Source organism: Mus musculus, chromosome 13 (genome assembly GCF_000001635.26).
Source record: "Mus musculus strain C57BL/6J chromosome 13, GRCm38.p6 C57BL/6J".
NCBI lineage: Eukaryota > Metazoa > Chordata > Mammalia > Rodentia > Muridae > Mus > Mus musculus.
The window spans coordinates 49,347,674-49,368,317 of NC_000079.6; the positions used below are offsets into that span (position 1 = coordinate 49,347,674).

Genomic DNA, 20,644 nt, shown 5'->3' on the forward strand with positions numbered 1-20,644 from the left:
AATCTAAAGGACATGAGACCCTGGCTCAAACAACGCTAGTGAACACAGAGCCCTGGGTGCAGCTGGCCCGAGCTACGAGAGAACACAGTTGTGTGTCTGATTGGACATTTCCTATACCAAGAAGAATCTGCCTCTTACCACCTCACAGAAGCCCCAGAGCTGCCAGCCTAGGACACTACATCCACACCAGCCCCTCAGCACCTTGTTAAAGCCAAGTGTCATGCGCCAGGATTTCTGTGTTTTTAGCCATTGACTGTCAAACTGTGCTGCCTTTTTATCATTAATTTGAAAGCAGATCATTTAGGTCCATTCTAGATTTATAAAATTTCAGACAGTGCAGAGATTTGGTGTGGACGTGCACCCTCGCCCATCTCATTCAAGCAGTATCTTAGTGTGATACATTTGTTACAGTCCATGAACCAGTCAGTACCAGGGAGTTGTCATAAAGCCTGCACTGCCTCTAGGTGGTCTTTGCTTTTTCCTGGTGTCCTGCTTCTAACCCAGGGCTCATCTGTGATATCACCTTACACTTGGTCACCATGTCTTCTCAGGTGTTTGAACTCTGACAGTTCTCAGACATTCCTTATTTTTGGCAACTTGGACAGTTTAAAGGAAGATAGGTCAGGTGTTTGGTAGACATCACTAATGGGAACATTTGGTATTTGTTATTTTTTAGTGGGTTTGAATGACAGGTTCAGAAGAGGACAGTCATAGTTCTGTGCTCTCACACTCCAGGGTCTGTACTTCACCATGGCTTTTGTTTACTGAGACTCCTGGCGAGAGGCAGGGTGTGCGGTGTAAGAGATTGGTTCCCGAGGTGATAAAACAGTTGTGTATGGCACTGAAAGGTATGACATGATACTGTGCACCTTTCCAAGCCAGGGAACATGAACAAAAGTGTGAAGGTTTGAGACAGGGACTCTCCTCAGTCTCCACAGATTTCTCCACATTAGCATTAGCGTTGTTTCTTTCCCTGTTTCACTCACTGCTCTCTGGGAGGAACTCAGTGAAGTGTCTGGGTGTCTCACACAGTCTTGTCCTTTGCTCTCACTTCTCCTTTGCAGTTTTATCAGAAGAGACACATTGGAGCTTTACTTCATTCACTGGGTTGTAATGATACTTAATTTGGCTCCTACAACTTTTTCTAGCTTTGGCTCTTATGATCCCGACATAGCTCTATTGTGATTTTTTTTGTTTGCTTATTAAGCACTCTCTCTCTCTCTCTCTCTCTCTCTCTCTCTCTCTCTCTCTGTGTGTGTGTGTGTGTGTGTGTGTGTGTATCAGGGGTGGGTAGTATCCAGTGCACATATGTATATAGGCGAGACATAAAGTTGGGTGTCTTCTTCAATTGCTCCCCACCATGTTTTTCAGGACAGGGATTTTCACTGAACCTACAGTTCATTGATTTGGTTAGACTGGCTGGCCAGCAAGACCTGTCCCCACCACTCTCCTGTCTTGCCTCTGTGGTGCTGGGGTTGTAGATGCCTGTACATAAGTGCCTTTGATCTGAACTCACTTGAGCAGCAAGAACTTTACTGATTGAGCCATCTCCCCAGCCCCTTGTTAAATACCTTTTTAAGCTTTCTGATACTACAAGACATTCTATATTTTGTTCTGGAGCCAGCTATCTCTCCCAAGAAGCCCTAGTTGCTTTAGATGAGCGAGGTATTAGTAACAAAGATCGAGTTGCTCATCCACCAAGGTATGGCTAATGCTAGGCTCTTTCAGCCACAGAGCGAGTAGTGTCTGCTAAGTAGTGTCTGCTAAGTACACACGTATCTGCAACCAGGAGTTCAGTTACTTCACTATCATCACATGCTTCCTTCTCACCACCTGCTCATCTGGAGCCTCCTACCCCAGCAGTGAGACATTTGGCACCCACCATCTGTCACACTGACACTCACTGGTCCTAGTTCACATGTGCAGGTGTCCAGAAGGTTCATGTGTGCCCCAGTAGGCTACTTCACCAGCTTTTTGCCTTTTGTTTTGCATAATTCACTTTACCCCACAGTTACTTATCCCACTGTAATATTTCTGCACCCTTCATTTATAGTTTAAATTGTTTGACCACATTATGCATTCTATCCTAGGGTCCCCAGTACAGATTTTTAAAACATTTATGTATCTGAAGATCTTTGATTGCTTTGTGTGTGTGTGTGTGTGTGTGTGTGTGTGTGTTTGTGTGTGTGTTGTCTGGCCTTAACAAGTGCATAGTATCCTTCTAATTTGAAGAAGACTTGCTTACATTTCACCTACTTCCTCTCACCCCACCAAGCCTCTGCCAGTCACTGATCTTTTTACTATCTCTCTAATTTTATTTTTATGAGAATGCCATGTGACTGGAACCATGAAGGCTTACCTTCGTCTTTATCTCTTCTCACCAACTCTTCACCCATTGAAGGGAGTTCTGGTCGCTTCACCTTTTCTGATTATGAATAAATCTACTGTAGACATAAGTTTTCTAATCTTCCATTTCCCTGTGTAAGAAGTGGACCTGCCTTCCAAGCGGGCTGTTGATTCCCCTCAGTAGTGAGTGAGTGCTCCCGCTGCCCCCGTTCATTCTTGCTAGCTTTCCCTGCTGTTGCTGGACATTGGCCACTTTAGTGTGTGCACAGTGGGATGCAGTAGCTACTGTGTAGTTTGCAGATCCTGAGGATGCCTGGCCCTGGGCATCTTTTCACCTTTTCAGTCTGTCATTACTACTTTGCCATGCTCAGGTTGGAACCCAGGGCATTTTCCTTTTGCCCCTTTGCAATTAGTATGATTTGATACCTTCCCTGATCTTTTGGACGTCTTCAGTCCAGTTGCTTGCTTTCATATTATTCAGTTGTAAGTGCTGTTTTTAGTACATGTGTGGCCACAGCAAGCACTTGGCTGTCTGAGTCTAAGTCCTAGACCGTACTAGTCTTTTCAGTCTCTTAGTGGTGTGTTTGACAGACAGGTGTTTTAAGTCATGCCATTCTCACTTCTGTGGGTCGTGTTTTTGGTGTTGCAAGCTTCATAACCAGACCCAGGGTCACGTAGATTTTTTTTATTTTAATGTTAGCTACCTTCACAGTCCTGCACTTTCATGTGAGCCTCTGCTCTATGTGAATTAACTTGAGTGAAGACTTTAAGACTCTGTTTATTTTTTGTGTGTGGGTGTCCAGTTGGTTTGGTGTGGCTAGTTGCCTTTGCTCCCCTGTCAGACATCATTTGGTGTGGCTCTCTTTCTGGGACCCCTGTTTTGTTCAGTTGAGCAACGTGATTTTTCTTTGCTAGTACAATGCTGTTCTAACAGTGTGTTAGCCACTTTATTGGGCTTCTATCTTTTTAAATTAATTTATGTATGTGTCTGTATATGTGTGAGAGAGAGAAAAGGGAGAGAGGAAGGCGCCATATATATATGTGGTGGTGCATGCAACCCTGCACTTGTGCAGAGGCCTGAGGGGGACATTGGGTGTTCTGATTTCACCTCACTCCTTTAAGACAGGGTCTCTCAGTGAAACTGGAGCTTGGCTGGGGCAGGACGCCTCAGTGGCCTTTCTACCTTTGCCTTACTTTGCCTCTATGTCACTGGCGTTACAGGAGTGTATTGCCATACCTGGCTTTTTATGTGAGTGCTTGTGGATTTGAATTTTAAGTTCGCATGGTAAGCTCTTACCCACTGACCCATCTCTTCTCTATGTGTTTTTAACTTTAAAATTTTGTACACCCTGCCTCCCCCCCCCCATGTCCATAAGCTTGGAGGCCAGAGGACACCTTATGGGAGTCAGTCTTCTTTCCACTGTGGGTTCTAAGGATGAAACGCAGGTCATCAGATCTGATGGCCTACGGCTGTCATCCCAGCTCTTTGCTTATTTTTATGTTATGACTCAGTCCATCTTTCTCCTCATTCTGTGGCCATACCCCAGTCTTCACCATGGGTTGCCTTTCTCCCTAACTGTAAGAATAAGTCTGAAAGACCGTCCTATTCCCAGAAATCCCAAGGGTGAGTGAGACCAGGGGATTGCCTTTCCCCAACCCCTCCAAGAAGTCATCTTTGGTGACTTGAGGTTGCCTGCACCCTTCCTTTAAGGACTCTGCATATAATCCCGTTCTGTAAGGTCTTGGTGAGGGTTGTAAGGATTGCTTTCTCCAGATACCAGCTGTGATTTGCATTGTGGCCGTGGGACCACATCTGAGTCCCATTCCTGTTACTAGAACAGAACATCAGAAGGAGAGGGCTTTCTGAGCATACGGTTCTGGAGGCTGGAAAGTCTAAGAGCACAACACCTGTACTTGCTGGCCTTCTGCTGAGGGCTGCTGCACAAGAAGGCACTCATCATGCATGAAGGCTCTCTTTCTGTCATGTTTGTCTCCTGTTAGACCTACCTCCCAGAACTGCTATATTGTGAGAACAAACTAGTCAACCTAAAGCAGGCTATGACATCGTCCATGGTTTGTCTAAAAGAGGATATCCAGGATTATAGGATGTGTGACAGCATGAGAAGGTGACTTGACAAGGCCAAAGCATGAGACAGTATAAGGCCTGGAGATAAGACATTCCCAGAATCCTTTAGTCTGAGTCTAATGCTATCACTTCAAGGTATGCAAGTTCCTTGTGGTGGGGACTTGCCCCTAGAGGACCAAGGTTGGATGTGCACCAGGGTATGTGTCACCGCTGCATCCTGAGGCAGGGCTGCAGTGCTGTCCACAAGCTCAACCATCTTCCGGAACCTTCAGAGATAGAAAATGGAGCCCATGAATCTTGACAGCCTGTAGTGGTCTCTCATCTCTCTTGGGCTCTTTTCTTGTTATTGGTCCTGAGGCGAGAACCTTCTAGGGTCTGAGTAGAAATGGCCTGTACTTGAGGTTCTTCTGTCATTTTCTGGCCATGAGCCTCACTGATTTCTCTTGCTTGAACAGGCTAGTGAGGTGAAAGAATGTGGCGAGGGCTAGAGACAGTAAGAAAAGTGGGCTGCTGCCACATGCACCTGTGGTCTGTAGCCAGGCTGCTTCAGGCTGCTCTGATGCCTGTCGAGTTGTCAGATGCTGCCCATGGGGTGTCTAGGCCCCTCCTACTGTCCTGACCACAGATTGCTAAATGGAAGTCCTGTGTTGAGCCAGCTGCTGTGGAAGATGATGACTGGTCCCCAGGCCCCAGTGCTGGGCTCTGTGTCCTTGGAAAGGGAAGCCAGGGTCTCCAGAGACCTCTTCCAGTCCCAGGGCTCAGCTGGCAGGAGCTTGCCTGCTGACACCAGGGCAATTAGGGTGTAATCTTCTCTAAATGGTGCCCAATTCTGGCTAAATCCCTTCTGCCCAGGGATGAATCCCCAGTTTTCTAAAAGCAGCTTAACATTTGGACGCTGCCCAGAGCAGCTGGGGTTCTCAGTTGGCAATGGAATGGCCCATGTGGATTGACACAGGCCTCATGGGGAGTGGAGGGGGACCAGCAAAGACAAGGACCAGTGACAACCACTGTGGCCCTGTGCTGTTTTGGGGTGCCTCCAGGGCCTCTGTCCTTAATGATCACCACAGCTGTAAGCACAGGGCTCCATAGGGAAAGAAGCTATGTGGAAGCTACCTCAGCTCCTTGCTGATGATGTGTCTGTGGAGAGGCCTGGGTTTGGTGGCCTCCTGAACACCTGCCATGTGATAACTGGGCTGTGGGGTTGGACAGAGGTAGGTGGTCATTGTGCCCACATGGCTCCTGATGACTTCCTGGAAACTTACTCTTTCTCTCAAGGGCTTTTCTGCAAAGACAGAGATGGATTTTGATAATTAAAAAAATAAAAGTCCTGGTGATGCCCTGAGTTGAACTGCTTGGCCTTTCTGAGCCCTAGTTTGCCTACCTATGAGATGCAGAAGTAAAGGTCCTTTTGTATAAGGCACCAGATAAAAGCCCTTTCTTCTCTTGCTGTCTCTGGGGGCCTGCATTGCCTGTGCCTAAGCAGGAAGTGTCCTTTAGACAATGGAAGTCCATTGGAAGCCCTCCTTAGAATCTTCTCACTCAGCAAGAATGGGTGTGAACAGCTAAGCTGGCTGGAGTTGGTGTGGGGTAGAGTCTCCCATGATGTCTCTGGGGACCCTTTAAGGGAGTTGACAGGTCTGTGTACCCAGATCTGCCTACATACAAGATCATGTCAGACTTTTAAATATTCCAAAGCTCAGACCACACCCAGGGTGATTAAATCCTCATTAGTATTATTGATGCTTCTGAAATAATCCTAGGGATCTAAGTGGAGACTCATTCCCTGTGTCTGAAGCTTGCCAACATTATCCACTGATATGATTGGTCCATGGATACCAGGGGCAATCCAGGATACCTTTGTATTCCTCTTTGTAGTATGCATGAGCCTGGGATGTGCCTGGTAGAAATGAGGGAGACCTGGGAGAGGGCTAGTCTGGGAGCAACTCGTCAGTCAGTGGTGGGGGTACGAGTGAGGAGATGCCCCTCTCCCAAGGCCAGCCCACCCAGTCCCATTCTGTATCTCAGACTTGCCATCTCCATCTGTCACAAAGCTGTGTCCTCTCATCTATCTTGAATTCGTTATCTGTATCCTTTCTGAGTTTCTTCTGCCTGTTACACACAGGCACCCCCCTAATTTCTGCCCCTGCTGAGGAGGCACAGCTTTCTTGCCAGTGGAGTACACCAGGCAGATTGCCCTGCCTCACCATATATGGTTGGGATGCTCCTGCCTTGCTTCCTGCAGTGGGAAGACACAGGGCTCTTTCCAGCCATCCAGAAAGCTCTTTCTTCGTATGGGAGCCTGGTGGGCCTTCCTTAGAGGCTGCAAGGAGACTCTGCTGCTCACTGTGGGATTAGTGTGATCACTGTGAGGGGAGAACTGAGTTCTGTTTTCGTGTTTTTCCTCTTTTTTTTTTAAGCTCTATTTTATTATGTATACAGCATTCTGCCTGCATGTATGCCTGCAGCCCAGAAGAGGCATGGTTATGAGCCACCATGTGGTTGCTGGGAATTGAACTCAAGACCACTAGAAGAGCCACCCATGCTCTCAACCTCTGAGCCATCTCTTCAACCACTGAGTTCTGTTTTAAACCAGGCTGTATTTTTAGGGCAGCTTTTGACCCCAAAGGATGTCTCTTCTATAGTGGGCTGCTATAGTTTCATTGTTTATGAAGGTTTATTTTGTTAGTAATGAAGAGATAGTGGTTAAGAGCAGTGGCTGCGTTTCCAGTTTTAATTCATCTACATAGAAACTCCCAGCAGTTTATAACTTTAGTTCCAGGGGATCTGATACCCTTTTCTGGCCTCTGAGGTCACCAGGTACACATGTGATACACAGACATACATATAGACAAAGCACCCATATACATCAAATAAATAAACATTTAAAAATATTTTATTTTAAAATTATGTGTATCTAGCTGGGCAATGGTGGCATATGCCTTTAATTCCAACACTCAGGAGGCAGAGGCAGGCAGATCTATTCCCGGACTTCCAGGGCTACACAGAGAAACCCTATTTAAAAAAAAAAATTGTGTGAGTGCTTGTGTGTGTGTGTGTGTGTGCACGCGCGCTGTGCTTGGCTATGTGCATGTAACCGTAGGTGCCCATGGAGACCAAAAGAGGGTGTTGGATCCTCTAGAGCTGGAGTTAAATACAGCTGTGAGCTGCTTCAAATGGGTGCTAGGCACAGAACCCAGGTTTTTTGCAAGAGCAGTACATTCATGAAGCCATCTCTCCACCCTAGTTCTCTTTTTCTAAAATGGAGACGCATGGTGGTGCACACAGTAACTACAGCTTACTCTCTTGAAGGACCACACCTAGTACCTTCTGCTCTGCTGCAGTGACTAGAGGACCACTCAAAGTGTGGTTCCTCTCAGCCCTCTTGGGGCTGCAAGGTGGGAGTGAGCAGCAGCCCATGTGGACCAGGCACGAGGCTTCTCGGTGATGTTTGCATGTGCCCATCTTCCTGAGGGGGATCCTATAGCTCCTTTCCCCTCCACACATGCATGGACAGGCTGCCAGTGAGGAGGTGCCTTCACTTCCTGCTTTGTTGCCTCTTGCCCTGTGTCTAGGGAAGCAGGGCTAGGTGTCAAGAGGGAACTGAGTTTCTGTGGAAAGTGGGGTGAGGCTTGGGACGTGCTTTGCTTCATCTGAAATAGGCCTTCCCGCTGCTAAGTCCAAGCTTCCCAGGACCCAGGCCGCACCGCGCCACAGAGCAGGTGCCTCCTCTGGGAGTGGATGCTTCCTATTCCCCAGATGATTCTGCGAAACAAGCAGGCGTCGGCTAGCCTCTGTGGCTTCTGGCTCATGAGGCTCAGACTTTTTGCTCTTTCTGTCAGACTCTCTTGGGGAAACTTGTTTGGAGACACGTGTTCTCAGAGTTGTTTTCTTAGTTCCAGAAGGAAATAATATTCCTGTGAGAGGCTAGCAAGCTTCTGTCAGGGTAAACTGAAGTGCAGTGACCCTGGAAATCATCAATTTTTTTCTTTGGGACCATTCTTGCTTACCTTTTAACAGCTGTTGTCATTGTCTTCTGTGCCTTCATCAGAGCTGGAACAAGCCTGTGCTTATAGCCTGAGTTGTCTTCATATAAAGCAGTCCAAGACTGGTGCCGTGGATGTGACTGGAGGTTGGGAGGGAACACCTCCAACATAGCAAATCCAATCAAGACGCCTGAGAGTCTGTTCCTGATGTGTCTAGAGAGCCCCGCCTCCCACCGTGCTGTTGTGTCCGCCTGTGTCCCTTGCTGCCTTGGACATTCCCACAGGCTCAGGCCTTCCTGTCTTGGATCCAGGTCGTTACCAGATGGAATAGTCAGTAGATCTATGTTCGACTCCATGCCCCTATCTGGTTCTACATGGGGTTCTCCCTGAGATTCTTTCTGCAGATACTCTGAGCTGTCTGTGCATCTGTCTATGGTGTGTGTTAGTGTACGTTATATACTGTAAACCTGCACTCCATCTTTTTTTTGGGGGGGTACCATTACCTGTCCAGTCTGTTCTTTTTGAGATGAGGGTCCTTCATTGGGTGGCCTTGAACTAGAAACCCTTCTGCCCTGCCTTCCAAGTGCTAGGATTATAGGTGTGCACCACCATGCCTGATTCTGTGCAGTTTTTAGGATAGTCTCACTGTTCGCTATGGCTGGCCTAGAACTTGTTATATCCACCAGATTGGCTCCAGACTCTCAAGAGATCTACCTGTCTCTGCTTCCCAAGTGCTGGGATTAAAGCCCTGCACCACTATGCCTAGCTAGGCTGTGTTCTTATATCAGATTTTTGTTGAAAATACATTTATGGAAATGAGGTCTTTCATCTTGTCTGTGGTGCCATTGTTTCAGTAATCACTGGTAACTGAACTCCATGGAGTGGATTCAGACTTTAGGTACATTTGGCTTGGCATTTTATTAACCTTTGAAGTGTAATTCCATAGTGAACAGACAATCAGATGCATGTATGTGTTGGCTCCCTTTGTTTTTATATCCAGGAGTCAGAATGGCCACAGCTCTATGCTCTAGTGTGCCAGGTGTGTGTTCTAGCAACACCTTAGATATCTTGTCCCTGTTGTTGAGTTGTTCTTACAATTCTCTTTACATTTATGTATATATGTATGGGTGCTCACAGGAATACACACAAGTATGTGCACATGTATGGAGGCTGGAGGACAAGTTGGGAGTCCATGCTCTTCAGTCATGATCAAACTCAGGCCATCAGGTTTGGTGGCTGGTGCCCTTACTCACTGAGCATCTCACTGGCTCAGGTTATCTTTATTGAAACAGAGTTGACTTTCTGTTTACCTTAAAGCTTTATTCGTGATAGTTTGAAAAGACTTTTTAAGAATTTATTTTTACTTTTGTATATATGTGTAGGTATGTACACATGTGTGCAGTGCCTGCTGAGACCAGAAGAGAATACCAGATCCTCTGAAACTACAGTCACAGGTGGTTTTTAGTTGTCACGTGGGTGCTGGGAACTGAACCCAGTCCTCCTCAAGAGTAGCCAGTGTTTTTAACCCCAAGGCATCTCTTCACTCCTAGCCCTTGTATTAGTTTTAAAAGTTAAAGTGAGCTTTCAATGCCTTGTAAGAGTTACAGAAAGTACCCAGATTGCAATTGTATGGCTCTATGATTCATCACAGTGAGCGAAGCCAATGAGAAAGTAAGAAGGCATGTGTGGTCAGCCTCCGGGGTTGCTTGCTGGGTCTTCATGAGTTGCCGACACCGTGGGCAGCTGTACTGCTCAATTGTGCTGTTTCCCATGGAGCCACATATTGCCTGATTCGGGTGTGTTCACTGCATTACTTTGTAAAGTTGATCCTCATTGTGGTGCCTGAGGTTCCCACTCCTTGTTGCATGGTGATTGCCTGTGGGTGTAGCGTCCTTTCCTCACTCAGTGTCTGATACCAAATAGAGCACACTTGGGACACTTTCATCATGGGGCTTTAGAATGCTTAGGTGGATAGCAGATGCCCATTTCTTCTGTGTGGAATGGCTGGGCAGTGGTGGGAAGCCCACCAGACAGCACAGCAATGTGCAGAGCGCCTCTCCTCATTGCTGTTGGCTTTAAATATAGCCATTCTGGTTGGTACAGGGCTGTGAGCCTTCTCCACATATGGTTCTCATGGTTCTGACCACTGAAGACTGTAAGGAGCTGTTAGACCTTTGTTGTTAAGAAGCAAGGTGTGCATCCTCTCCCACCAGACAGCACCTCTGGCACAGTGCTGAGAAGGAGACAGCAGTTGGGGGGAGGGACAGCTCTAATCTAGTTGTGCCTCTGCCCTGCCACAGCCTTGACCTCTGGGAACTTGGGTGTCTTCCTCCCGAACATGAGTTCTGAGAACCTTGAGGTAGGGTTGAGTGCAGTAAGGTTCCTTAGGGGCCCTACACATTGGTAGACACTATTCTTACTAACAATAAAATGAAGAGATCACATGCTCACCACTGCGGTGCAGTAGTTGTCATAACTGGACAATAAATGCAGCGTATCTGTGGACAGACTAGAAGTGCTTCTCTGCAGGTAGACTGTACAGTGGGTAGCCCAGCTGCCCTGGGGCTGCAGTATGACCTAGCAGCCCCTTTCCAGGCATGTGTTAGTTTCTTTTCTCCCTTTCCCTGGAGGCATGTGGGACTGAACAGTTTAGGGGAGGGGGATTTATTTTTTCGGCTCATGGTCCAGGAACTACAGACCATCGTGGCAGGAAGGGCTGGCAGCTGTGGCTTCACCTTGGTGGCAGGGGCTTGGTGGTATGGGCTTGGTGGTATGAGCTTGGAGCCTAGCTGGTTACGGTGTAGAAGACTGAGGAGAAGCAGAGCCATCTCTTGACCTGAAGCAGTTGAATAATAACCAAGCCCTAGCCCACAGTGATCCTCTTTCAGTTAGTGCCACCTTCCAGCAGTTCCACAGCCTCCCCAGATAGCATCAGATAGCTAGGGACATCTCACTGAAACACATGACCCTATGGGGGCAGATCACAAACTGTGGGGGCAGATCACAAACCATGACAGATACCCAAGAGACTTAAAAATATACATCTACACAAAAATGGATAGGCGAAGGCCTGGGATGGTGACACGTGCCTGTGATTCCCGCACTTAAGAGACAGCAGCAGCAGAGTTACAAATTCAAAACCAGCCTGGGCTGTGTAGTGAGTTCAGGCTACATAGACCCTGGCTCAAAATATTGAAAAGCAAAGACCTTAAACTAACAAAACCAAAAATTCTTCCAAGACTTTTAAATGGAGAATCACAACACTGTTTGTTTTGTTTTGTTTTGTTTTGTTTTTTCCTTTGTTTTTTAAGACAGGGTCTCTCTGTGTAGCCCTGGCTGTCCTGGTTTGTAGACCAGGCTGGCCTCAAATTCAGAGATCCACCTGAAGCTGGCTGGGTACCACCACTGCCCAGCTAGTACTGTTATTCTTAATAGCTTCAAAGGAGAAATAACACATATGTTCATCACATGATCAGTGGATAAACATGTGGTCTGTCTGTGCCATAGAATAATATACAGCCTTAGAAATAAAGGACTGAAGGCTGGAGAGATGGCTCAGTGGTTAAGAGCACTAACTGCTCTTCCTGAGGTCCTGAGTTCAATTCCCAGCAACCACATGGTGGCTCACAACCATCCATAATGGAATCTGATGCCCTCTTCTGGTGTGTCTGAAGATAGCTACACTGTATTCATATACATAAACTAAATAAATCTTTAAAACTTTTTTTAAAAAATAGAGGACTGATTAAAGCTTATAAGATGTATAGACCAGGAAAAAAAATGTTGTACAGGGTGAAAATAAAACACTAAGACAAATAGTGTATGAATTACATGAAATGTCCAGAAACAGACAAATTTATAGGAACAGAAAATAGATTTTTTTAATTGTCTGACTCTGGGAAAGTGGACCTGGAGAGTTATAGCTGATGGGAACAGTGTTTTTTCCTGAAGAGGGGTGTTAGTGTAAAGTTAATGATAGTTGTCATACAACTAACTGTAAATGTATCCCCCCCCCCCAAAAAAAAAATCACTGAGTTCAGTCTCACTGAATCCAAAAGATGGGTGTTCATAGATGGGCCATATCTTTACAATGTGTGGCACGTGTGGCTCCTGAGGTTGTAGCCCAGTTGGTAGAATGCTTCTGTAGTGCACAAAACCCTAGTTCCATCTTCAGTTCCACATCAGTCAGGATTAGTGTGCAGCACCCAGGAGCCAGGAGGTGGGAACAGGAGGATCAGGAAATCCAGAGTCCTGCAAAGCCAGTCTGGGATACAGGACACCCTGACTCCATAAAACAAAAACAAATAAAAAAATAATTAATGGACAGGGAGATTTTGGTTGCAGAATTTTCTAGATAAATTTCTTCACAGTCTTAAGAAATCATCAAAGGATCCAAGGTGCTGTACCTATGGTGACTATATGAAAAGAACTTTGCATGATATTGAGAGATAATCTTCCTTTACTAATCCTTAGCCTTTCTTGTTACCGTGTTTATAATTTTTACTGAATAAATGTCATTTTTACTCAAACTGGCATCTGTGGAGTATGTACTTTGAGGTAAAGGTTATAAGTGTAATTTTTAAAATTATATATTCCTAACTGTACAATCTACTTTGATGATTTTTTAAAATTTATTTATCTTTTAATTCATTCCGGGGAATCCCTTTTTCAATTCCTTTAAGTAATTAGTTTATGCGTGGCAGTCGATACTCCACCTTCTGACGTGTAGCTTCTTGGCCTGTCTTGTTTCTTAGCACACACTGAATTCACACTTTGCTTATCCCACATTTGAGTTCAGGGCATGTTCTTCTGGGACTGAATAGTTCATAAAGCAGACTCTGTGCATTGGGTTTGCTGAGCTGTGACTTCTGTGATCAGCGTGGTTACTGAGCACCTGCTATTTGGGAGGGAAGATCTGTTGCAATCCTGTCAGTGCCCCATTTGAGTGGAGCCCAGGGAGTCCCGGGCCCAAGTCCTGCTGTGTGGCTTACCTAAGGAAGGGAGGTGGAGCCATGTATGTGGGAACTCAACTCTCAAGTGGCTGCAGTTGTCACTGACCAGTCAGTGATCAGCTCCTGAGTTTGGGTTGCACATTGTCAGACTAACCACACAGTAGTCTTCAACACTAAGCTAACATGGTTGCTTTGTGTTTTGTTTTCTGTGTCCATCTCTGCCGAGTGAGGCTTTGGCTTGCTACTTTGTTCAGAGTCAGGGAGCAGCTCTTTTTATCATTAGTGTTTATTTTTAGTGGCAGCCCTTCCCCTGCACAGTCCTGCTGGACAGCCAGCCATTCTGAGTGTTGATAAGATGTTTCTATTTTTTATTTACTGTTTCCTGTTGTTTGGTCCTGTATGCCTTTTCTAGTACAGACTAATTTAAGAGATTATTTTTCAATTTTTGTATGTTTGGGTACATGCTGGCGTAGTCAGTTTTCTGGTGCATTTATTTTTCAGACGTTTTAGATTTATAAAAAACATGAAAACTGTATTTTGTTCTGCAGCACACAAACGTGCTAGCAGTGTCTTCCTATTTCAGATCACTCTTTCTGATAGTTTTCCTTACAAACGGCTGTTTGGGAAGAAGATTATGTCCGTCCTGCTGGAGAGGTCCCTGATGGTCCATCTACCTACTTGACAATTTTACATGGTGTATACTAGCCTCTTCCAGTCAACATAGGTTTAATCAACTGTTGATTATAGATTTAATCTCTTAATGCTGTAAGTTCTTTAGCTCTAAATGAATGGTGTTGAGCTTGCATTTCTGTCAGCTTAATATCCAGAGCACCATCTTGAATTTAATAAGCTTTGATGCCATTTGGTGTCCTGTGGAATCCTGGTAATCTTGACTCTGAGCGGCCACATAGAGCTGCACAGGATGGAGCCAGGCTCACAGGCCGATCCTAATGGCACTTCTCAGGCCCATGTGGGTTTTTCCTGTCCACCTCAGCTCTTCTCCAGGTGTTTAAGACATTGGATTCCTCTTTGTAGTAGCCCACTGGCTTGTATATGTGAGTGGGTGGTGAATCCTTCAGTCTGTCAGTGTCTTTGACCAGCTGTGCCCTAGGGATCCCGATACTGTACACGTTTCACCGTTGGTACCCATGAGAGGCCAGGCATGGTAAAGGTTGATAGAATGCATGTACCAGCCTGTAGGCATTTTTAACAAGCCTAAATAGAAAGATGGGTGCTGTGGTGGGACTGCCCTTGTGTCCCCATTCGTTCCGAGTGGGGGTGGGGGCAGATGAGAGGCATACCTTCTTTGCTTTTGTAGCCCTCACCAAGAACCAAACAGCATCCCCATTTCAGCAGGTGGTAGAAGGGGCCCTGCCCAGCAGGCGTGCCAGGATGGGCAGCTGGTCCAGCTTAGGGATTCCTGGGATTCCAAGCCTAGCCCGATGCAGGCGTGGTGGCCCTTTTGGGACAAGTGTGGAACCCACAGTCTGTGGGTAGGCGGTGCTGGATCAGCCCAGACAAAGGGTTGGAGGATCATGGCTTTGTTGTGGAATCTGCTTCCTGGAACAAGCCTTCGTCTCATTAGATTGTAGAGGCCGCCAGCTCCCCTGGGTTGTCAAGCGTTGTGCCTGCTGCATCATATGATCAAACTGGTTTAGTCAGAATTCTGTGGGATAGCCCTGCCTGGAGGACTCTTCCCTGACTTGTTAGCATAGGCCTTCTCCAGGGACCCAGGCCCCCGTGGATAGTGTGTGTCAGGGGAGAGGGCTTGAGTTCAGTTCTGGTTACACCTCTTCTCAGGCCCTCCGTGTGTTCTGTTTGAAGGGTCAGTCTGTACTGCTTGCACAGATGAGTAGCTCTCACAGTGAGATGTTCACATTACTCTCTGGATAGTGCTGAGTAGTTGGGGCTTTCCTTTGTTGGTGAAGAAAAGATCAGTAGGCATTGGCAGGGAGCCAAGCTGCCCTTCTGGGTGACTGTAGAGCAGGAACCTTGTGGGTTCCATAGAACCTGGCCAAGTGTGAGGAAAACTGAAGAGGAGTAGGCACTAATTTGGGCTGATCCTCTAAGTTCTCATCCTTTTCATTAGTAGGCTAGTCGTGGATAACCTTGGCTTGGTACCCATGTTCTCTCAGCACAGGGCTGGACATCCTCACACCCAGCCTTAGGAATTAGCCTTGTAGCCTAGTTTTCTAACAAAGTTCTGACCAGCTGCCTGTTTCCCATTCTGTACCAAGCACAGGATTGGGGATGTATCCTTGCCTGGATAAACTTAGATTTTCTACAACAAATCATGGGAAGGAATGCTTGAGAGTTGGTCAGGGTTGTTGGTACAGTGGGAAACTTTACAGGTGTCCTGGCCATGGGAGGATGGGACTGCTGCCTAGTTTGGGTTTCAGCAAACCCTTTCTTTGGGAAACAACTTGATGTTGCAATAAAATTTTATTGGTACCAGCCTATTAGATGACCTTCAGTGTCTTGAAACTTCTGGAGGCATGCCATAGTAAGGGCCACAGAGATCCTTATGTTTTTAAAATCATAGGACGTGCCTGCCAGGCCATATCTCTGTTGCTCCTCACATTGATTCTCAGCTTCTGTTCTCTGTGTTGAGAACCTGAGCAACTGTCATGGGCTGGTCTGACTCCTGGCCTGCACTGTGCTGCCCTCATTCTGTATCCTTGGGATTGGGAGCCCGGGAGCACTCAGCATGCAGACAGTGGTCCAGGGAGCACTCTGAGTGCCGACAGTGGTCTGGGGAGCACCCAGCATGCAGGCAGTGGCTGGGGAGCACTCAGTGTGCAGGCAGTGGTCCGGGCATGAGTTCTTTGTCTTGAGTCAGACATTATGTTTCCATTTGGGCGACCAGGAAAGGCAGAATGATTCCCTGAATTTGTGTTTGAAGGCTTCTGTTATTGAGGACTGAGTGGGGCTCAAGGGACAGAGAGGCTGCTTCATCTCTGATGAGGGAACTCTCGATTCTAAATCCTCTCAGCAGCAAGCTTAGACTAAAAGGTATTCTTAACTCAGGTATGACCTCAGGCTGGAGGCATTACTAACCCAGGTTATAGGTGAGGAAGCTGAGGGACACTCATCTGTGCCCAACATGGTCCCCAGTTTGCAGTGTTGTAGCATATTTCAGAGGTAGATCAACTGAGCAGCAAATGATGTTCTTTGTCCTTCCTGAGATGGTAGTAGTGAGCACAGGTGGGTTTGTGTGCTCCCACATGTACCCAGGGTCTGTTCTCTCTTGCTATGCTGTCTGGCTTTCAGGATAGACACATGTTTTAGATGTGACCCCAAAGCCCTGTCCCATCAGCCCTCCCTCAGTGTTATACCATCCTACAATGCAACCAGACCAAGCACCTGTGGTAAAGCACTAAGCTCTGTCTTGCCTCAGTTTTTGTGTGCAAAGTAGGTGCTTGTGCAACCCCACCCCCAACCCTACCCCATGGCACCATGAAATGGTCTAATGCTTAGGGCATTCCTGTTTTATGGCTTCAGTCATCTGGTAGATTCTGTGGATAGCAGGCATTAAGCCCTTGTCATAGACACAAGACTGTCCCTTGCTGCCTCACCTGCCCCAGCCTCCTTCCAGGGATATAGTTTCAGCTGCCCTTCCTGACTGGGCTTTTTGTCTTCCTCACCCCTAACTATTAGCCCCCCATACCATTGCTCATGCTGAGCACCTGAGGCACACCATGCTTGGTTTTGAAATTTGCCCCTTAGGGCTGCTATGATTTCTCTTCCTACCCAGAGCTTCTCTTCTCCCATCTTAGCTAAGGATGATCCAGCTGCTGAAGTCATGATTGGCCTGGTTCCTTGTAGGCACAGAGGATTGCACCATAGCTACATGGGTGTGGCTGACCTTGAAGCCAGCATCCCAGGGGGCTATGTGTTGGCCAGAAGCAAACATGGGCCGTGTTCCTCTTGTAGGCGCCTGGCTGGCCATGACCTCATGCTCCAGCTTTTCTGGCCCTGTTGGGTCTTGCTGAACCTGGGCAACTTGAGAGCAGTAGGCAGGAGGTAGGTCAGGAGCCTGTGTTGAGTACATCACCAGAGCATTGCTCCTCCTCAAAACACAGCATCTACCATTCTGTGGTCAAGACTGGAGGAGAGCTAGGCTGCTTCTTTGTCCTCTTCTTTCCTTGAAGCAGCTTGTAGAAGGGGCAGGTTAGAGGCTATATCTGCTGTTCAGGGGCTGGTTCTTGATACTAGGGTGGCAAAGGCTCCCATCTTCTGTGGTGCCACCTGGGAGGCCCGAGGGATGAGCCAGGGAAATCTACAAACACAACCACAGCTGTCCCCCACCAACCTGCAGGTCAGGAACACCTTTCCAGAGAGCATTTTTTCAAGGGAGGACAGAAGGGAGCCTACAACCCATAGAACAGGAAGATGATCCTGGGTATTGCAGGATTTAAGATGGAGTTGAAAGGTTGTATAGGATTGTATGCAGTGGCGTCTGAAAAGATCAGAAGAAGTGTGCCCCAACAGGTATCTACACCTCTCTGACCCCCAGCCTCACACAGAGCCTGTAAGCTGGGCTTGGTGGCCACAGGGATGGGCTGTGTCTTATAGGTTCACACTTTGCAGGTGAGGGGTGTAGCACTTCAGGAACATCCATGCAGTTGCCTTAGACAACTTCAGTGAGCTTCATGCATTGGGGTGTTCAGTATAAGTTTTCATGTAAGTATGTGTTCCTTCTTTTTTGTTGGGTATAGTACTTCATTATATGAATTACCATATTTAGTTTTTTTATAAAAAATTTATCATCCGTGTGTGTGCATGTGCACATGTTACAGCATATTAGAGGACAACTTTGTAGAATTGATTCTCGTTGCAACCTTATTTATATGGTATCTGAGGGCTGAATTCAGGTTAATAGGCTTGAATGGCAAATGCTTTTGCCTGTAGAGCAATTTCTCAGGCCCTGTATTTTAAAACAATGGAGAGCTGGGATTACAGGTACATACACTATCACACCTAGTCTGTATGCAGCTTTGGGGATTTAAAACTGTAGCCTTATTCTTACATGGCCAGCGCTGTAACCACCCAGCCCCCTGTGGTTGTTTTCCTGCCAAGATGAGATCTTCTCCATTGTCCTGGCTCTTCTCAAGTCCTGCTTCAGCCTCCTGAGTATCCGGGATTACATGTGTTCCTCGTTGGCTACCGTGCTCAGCTTTAAGGTTCTGTGTGTGTGTGTGTGTGTGTGTCTGTCTGTCTGTCTGCCTGCCTCTATGTGTGTATGTGTGTGTGTGTGTGTGTGTGTGTGTCTACCTCTGTGTGTGTGTCTCTGTCTGTCTGCCTGTCTGTGTGTGTGTCTGTCTGCCTCTATGTGTGTGTGTGTGTCTCTGTCTGTCTGTCTGTCTGCCTGTCTGTGTGTGTGTATATGAGCTACTTGCACGTGTGCTGTGGGTTCAAGGCTGTCTTTCCCACAGAGCTTTTATCAGGTCAGCTGGTCTGTCTCTAAGCAGTGAAGTGCCTCCTGGTTGTGGTAGCAGGTGGGGTAGTCTTGCTCTTTCAAAGTCATTTAGTCTGTTCTAGGTCCTTTAAATTGTTATATGACCTTTAGAATGAACTGATCATTCTCTATGAAAAGCTGCTGGAACTTTGGCATCGTGAAGAGGTGACATATAGGCTCCTTAAACTTGGTACACACTCCATGGTTGCGCTCTCGGGTTTATTAGGCTTTGCTTTATTTTATTATTATTATTATTTCATTTGGGCCCTCATTTTGGCTGCCTTTCAGAGTTGGTTAATCCTTTCTGATGCAGTGTGTCCGCAGTTGGCCCCTGCTTTCCCTCTGCAGAAGTGCTACTGGGCTCTTTTGTGTCCTCTGTTGGCGCTCTGCTTCTGACTGAGGGACTGGGTTCTGGTCCCCGAGTCTCAGCTGTCCGCTCTTCTGCTCAGGACTGTGTGCTGTCTGCTGATGAACAGTTCTGCCTTGGGTCTTCACCATGGAACTTACCTGTTGGCAGCTGGATGTGTTTGTTTTCCTGAACGTGCTCCGAGCTTTGTTCTAGGGTGTAGTGGCTCGGAACTGGATTAATCCTTTCATGGTCTGTCTTTACACTTTGTGCTGCTCTGCTAGAGCAGTGTGTAATCCAGGCTGATTCTACCAGGCCCCGGACATGCTCTCTCTGAGCCTGTGAATCGGTGGTCCTCTTGGTGGTGGGAACAAGCTTGCTTTCAGACTTCATGTTAGGGCTTGGTCCTGCTCTTCTCTGCTGAACTTACCCATGGCTTCCTTAACCCTGCCCTGACCGTCCTCAGTGAACTCATCTGGTTCTTAGTTCTGGCTGCCCTTACTGCCCTGCCTGTAGTCTTATTCCACAGGCCCTGCCATCTGCCTCAGTCCTGTTGTGTACCATGCCCCAAAGTTCCTCTGAAGGCATGCAGGTTGTCAATTTCCCCAGTACCACAGACCAATGCCTGTTATGTTATCATATGTAAAGCCATTTGCGTGTGTGTATGCTTGGTATTCATATGCCCTAATGCACATGTGGAAGTCATAGGACAGCTTTTGGGAGTCAGTTCTTTCCTACATTGGGTCTTGAGTGTATACTTTGGCTATAAGGCTTGATGGCAGATACTTTTACATGCTGATCTGCCTCAGCAGCCCTATACCATCATACTGTTCCTGTTCTTTGCAGGTTTTAGTTTCCCACTCTACAGGAAGTAGAGTCTGTCCCTGTGACTGTGTGTCGTCTCAGTTGAAGGTAGATGTCTCCATCACAGCATGTTATATTTGAAAAGCTGCCCAGGACATGTTCCTGGGCCCCAGGCTGGTAGCTTGGGTGGAGGAAGTCAGCACCCAGGTTGGCAGGCCTAGGCTTGAATATTGTGTCATAGTGCTTAGCCATCACACTTTGGGGAAAACTTCTGAGGTGTCCTTGTCCCAACTCCTAAGTTGGCGGGTGTGTCCCAAGGAGCCACAGGTGCTGGACTCTTCAGTACAGTCCCAGAGTCCTTGGTTGGGGCCAGCTGGGGGTTTGATTTCCTTTGTATGTCTTATGGTGGACAGGCAGCATGGGCCAGGTGCTGTGTAGGGAGCAATTTGTGGCTTGACCAGAGTAAAGGCAAACAGACCAGAAATCACAAAGCTGAGCTGCTTTGATTTATGCAGAGTGGATATAGTGTTGGGGACTGAAAGCAAATGGGCAGGACCTGCCACCTCATGGGTGACTTGGAGTGTTGCACTGTGAGCCCTAGGTTACCCCTCCACACATACGCCAGTGCCAACCCTGGTGCAACTGGACTGTGTTGTCCTCTGGCCCATT

At 47.0% G+C, this 20,644-nt stretch overlaps 1 protein-coding gene across 3 annotated transcripts in view; it reads left to right on the forward strand.

Annotated features, from left to right (window-relative positions):
• Bicd2 (BICD cargo adaptor 2) overlaps positions 1–20,644 on the forward strand; it is a 45,478-nt gene that overhangs the window by 6,125 nt on the left and 18,709 nt on the right. The window lies entirely within an intron of this gene.